This window comes from Engraulis encrasicolus, chromosome 17, assembly GCF_034702125.1.
Source record: "Engraulis encrasicolus isolate BLACKSEA-1 chromosome 17, IST_EnEncr_1.0, whole genome shotgun sequence".
In the NCBI taxonomy this organism is placed as follows: domain Eukaryota; kingdom Metazoa; phylum Chordata; class Actinopteri; order Clupeiformes; family Engraulidae; genus Engraulis; species Engraulis encrasicolus.
This window is the reverse complement of record NC_085873.1, coordinates 10181758-10186757: the sequence shown is the minus strand read 5'-3', so window position 1 is coordinate 10186757 and position 5000 is coordinate 10181758.

Sequence of the window (5000 nt, the reverse complement as noted above, 5' to 3'; positions counted from 1 at the left end):
AAGCCATCAAGGTTAGGAGCACTGCACTCTACTCCGGCTGCAACACCATGATCTCACATAATTCCGTGAAATGAACATGGACCATTGAGCCACAAAATCTGTGGCAGTTTCAAGGATTTTGCCATAAATTCCGTGATGGAGGTCACGGAAGTGCTTTCCATGATGGGCCCATGGAAGTGCTCTATTTCACTTCTGTGAAACTGACACATATTTTGTGTCTCAATGGGTTCGTGTTCATTTCATGGAATTCTGTGAGATCAGTCTGCCTTCCTCTTCTCCCTCATCCTCTCACTACTACACTGCTCTCTACACTCACATTGACTGGCTCACTCACTGACTTACTGACTTTTTGATGAGGACCTAGCCATTTGAAGTTTTTTTTTACAAAAAAGAATGTGAAAAGAGGTTTCTGAAGGTGATGGTTAAAATTGATCGGTGAGATCAACTGCTTGCATGCCATTTACCACAGGGCGGTGGGTTCAATAAATGTTTGAAATTACGACCAGTTGCCCACTGAATGAGAGTAAAGTTTTAGAGTGTAATGCTGCTTGTGCCTTTTGTGCATAATCATAATAGTAATAGTAATAGTAATAGTAATAGTAATAATAATAATAATGAAAGAATAAAAAAACTGCTCTGTTTAAAGACTTTTATGCATTGTTCTTTTCTTGGATATTTGGAGAAGGTAGTAATAACAATCCGGAGACCTTACCATAATTTGAACTGTTTTGTGTTGCCTTCAGTTCTTCTGCACATTGTTTTAGATCTGCAACACAATTATTTTGGTGGACGTTTTTTTTAACAATTCAATTTTTATTTTTAAACGGGCTTATAAAACCTAGGAGAACTACATCGAGCTGTATTTTGCAAAGTCTAAGTCAAAGTCTAAGGCAATCTTGCTTTGTTAAACTCCCAAAGCCACCAACTTGCAGGACCACTGTTACTGTGCTTGGGGGCGCATGGTACCCCCTACAGTTTAAACTTTGATGTTCACCACATATTCATTCATGCATTCAGAGTATTTGTATCTTAAAGCCTTACACAGGTGCCCTGGCTAGCCTACCAGGCTGCGCCTTTAGCTCTCTTGCTAAGTAGATGCTCCTGGGGTGATGTGATGTGTCGTAGCGCAGTTTCTTTTGATAGCCTTACTTACGAGCTCGAGCCTGGAGCTAACCCCAGAGGCTTTATCCTCTTAAAGGCTTAAAAGGAAGGGGATATTTCCTCCCCTCCTACCCGCCCCTCACCCCTTTTCCAGGGGCATTATCTCTCAAAGACCCCCTGCCATGAAGGGTAGCTCCACAAAGCTAACAGAGGGAGGGCAAGAGAGAGTGCTAGCACTTCTCAGGAGGCCAAGCTAAAACATCTCTGTGTACCTATCTGTGTATATCACTAACTATAACGCTACCTGCTGTGCCCTTGCACTCCACAAACACCTCACACTTTCTGTTAACCCCTTTGCACACAGCCTGTGTTATAACCTTACTGTGACCAAAATTGTAGTGACCAAGTCTACATCTGTTACTTAAAGATCTTGGTAGTGTCATAGCAATGTTGTTATGATGTAGCTGAGTCTTTTCAGCAATGAGTGAATGGACCCGACAAACGGCGCATCTGTGCAAACAGGCTACATAGAATTGGAAATAAAAACGTAAAAAAAAGTATTGTCATTATGCGTTTTCTATTCTCAAGAGTGTTCTGCTTTGTTTCCCATTATTATTTGCAAACAATATCTTGGCCTGGAGCATTAAAAGGGCCATCCATTCTTCTCCTGGGATCATTTATGATAGGCCTACATTAATGCTGGATTAAACTGCTAACCTATCGTCTCTACGCTGATCAAGATGAATTTAAGTCTAAACACTTTAGCATGTCAACACAACAACTCAGCAGGGATGCCCATGCCCCTTTGCTTAGTATGTAACCCACTTGGCATCCTATCACAACAACTACACACTTACCAATCTCTGTGTTCCTTATTTAGGATACCAGTGTGATCATTTAGCGTCGCCGGTTGGACATGTGAGGACAAACACACAGAAGTCACGTCCTTGTCATGTTGCTGTCTCTGTAGACCCGTCTTTCCCAACCTTTTTTGTCTTGTGTACTCCCTAAACCCCTAACTCATGTTTTACATTGTTTTACATATCCTAATGTGACTCTGTTCCAAACATTTGTTCATCTTACATTTTTCCAAGTACCCCCTGCCGTGTGCTTGCGTACCCCAAGTGGTACACGTACCCCAAGGCTTCTTGAACACCTTTGGTGTTTTGGTGTCAGGTGCCTTGGATATACACAGGATCGATGTAACCAAGTTGTCTGAGGATGGTTGCAAATGTGAACAGTTTGTTTTGCGGGACCTTTCTGTAACACAAAGTCAGCATGTCATGCCCCAAGGCGCCATAGGAAACGCTTAGCCTTTCAGGCACTATCGACCTTACCATCCACCATTCTCATGGGGCCCACAATGTTAGCATTGGAACTGTATTTTGGTTTCTGGTTGTGCAGTGGTAACCACAGACTTCAATGGTGACCATTGACTGGAACTAGCAGACCAGAAATTCTTTGAAATCACAGAATGATAAGAAATGAGCGGACTTAATTCGGTGAATACCATACCCGCAGGTTTCCTAAATTATTAACTAATTCAAACTCTGATTTTACAGCCCATCCCAGCGTAACCTGCCAGGCGGCATAACCATACCAGCACAGCCCACCGGGTTTCTTAATTATGACTGAGACCCTGCCGAGAGGGAGAGTACCCCCATCCTCACCGCGACAAGCCTTGAGAGGCATGTAATTGCTCATTCTCTTTCAAGAGGATCGCCTCTCTCGCTCTCCCCTCGTCTGCACTCTTAACTGTCTGAAGCGCAAAGTGGGGGGCAAGAATGACATCAAAGTGGTCCTTTGTCTAGGAGGCAGTGAAGTGAGTGGTGCCTATCGGGTGTTTTGGGGGGCTGGGGGGAAGGGGAGAGTCTAGAGCAGTGCTGCCCTACAAAGCAAAAAGGCAGTAACTGCATTGCTGTTTAAAATGAGTTACTATGACTTTAATGCCATGTATATAAAAGTCTAAAGTTAAATAAAATGATTGATCTTCAAAAAAGGTGGTAATATAAAGTAACAAAAATGTCACATGCCAATAATCTCCCAAAAAACACTTAAACTGGATTGCAGTATCATTTTAAAGTCAACTGACTCAGTTTTGACCTCTGCGCAGTTACTGCCTTTTTGCTTTGTAGGGCAGTGTGGTTCTCAACCTTTTTTTTGAACAAACGCCCCCTTGACCTCATCATAACCCTGCTTTTAATATACAAAAATAAAATATTGTCCCCCATATGCAACTGGTCACCCCCCTCTCAGCTATGTCCTCCTCGATACTCAACCCCCCCATGAGTGTTCTCTACGTTGAGAAACACTAGTATAGAGGGTACGTCATGCCCCCCATGAGTGCTCTCTACCGTTGAGAAACACTAGTATAGAGGGTACGTTGCGCATGCGGACCGATTAGGGTTGCCATTTCTGTCTGACAAAAAAAAAACATGGTGATCTTGTAAGCAACTCTTCTCCCTGTCCGGGACAAATATACTTTCACTCCCTTACGATTACCTGAGCTATATGTGTCTTGAAATGTCCATGTGGGCATTAGGTGTATTCATGTAAGCTGCGTGACACCTTAAAGGATTTATCCGGAGTTGGAACAAGTTTGCCTGATTTTTGCATGTTTGGGATGAAATACAGTCACTCTAGAGCAAAATCAAGGCAAAAGGATGCGTTTTGAGAAAGTTTGATAATATCACGTTAGCCTCGTTAGCCATATCAGCTATGCAATATGAAAGATTGCGGGCATCGTTTTTCGGCGGTTACACACATTTCAAAAACACAACATTTTAAAGTCTTGCACAGCTCAAAACAACGTCACACGTACCTCATAATATGTTGAGGGTATCCACACATAAACCGAAGTGTCCAAAGCCCTTCATGTATTCTTGAAAGGTCTGCAGAATGTGTTTTGTGAAGCTACTACCTTGAGAATATCTAAATTACGGTCAAGCCAACTATTTGACACTAAAGTCCACCAAGTAGATTGCCGAGTGCGTCGCATCATCAGCTATGATTATTTCCATAGCGAGTAACCACAGCTGATGATGCGACGCAAGTGTGATGTTGTTTTGAGCTGTGCAAGACGTTAAAATGTTGTGTTTTTGAAATGTGTGTAACCGCCGAAAAACGATGCCCGCAATCTTTCATATTGCATAGCTGATATGGCTAACGAGGCTAACGTGATATTATCAAACTTTCTCAAAACGCATCCTTTTGCCTTGATTTTGCTCTAGAGTGACTGTAGTCATCCCAAACATGCAAAAATCAGGCAAACTTGTTCCAACTCCGGATAAATCCTTTAATTCCCCCTCGGATATCAATTAAGTTACTTTACTCTACTACTACTAATCATTGTCACCAACACTAGCAGATACAAAGTGCACAGGAAATATACCGAACAACAATTGTAGATACTAAGTAGAGTTATTTTTTTTATTACAACTGAAGAAGTTTGTGAGAGACTCAGACGGACCACTTTCAAGCTCCATAAAGAAGTTCAGTTGCCTACAGCTTTCATGATACATTTTCGGGCCTTTTCTGCCAATATTAGACTGGACAGCGGAGAGAAGGCAGGAAATGTTTATCCAGACTGGATTCGTGTATGGTACGACATATTAGCACACTGCCTCACTGTTGTCCACCCCCCCATCTAACTTCTTTTCACTCTGTCGGTGGTCCCTTCTTATCCGTCACCCCCACCGCCACCTCCTCCTTCTTTGTTTTTTCCCCTTGATCTCTGATCTGTGTTGCCCTTTATGCACCTCAGTCAGCCAGTCAGAGAGTGTGTGTGGGGGATCTGCGTCCAAGTAATAACCAGTGGCTTCTTAACTGACCGATAAAGAGGGGGGTAGGAGTTACCTACGCACTTGTCTCATCAAGATCACAGGAGTGTGTGTGTGTGT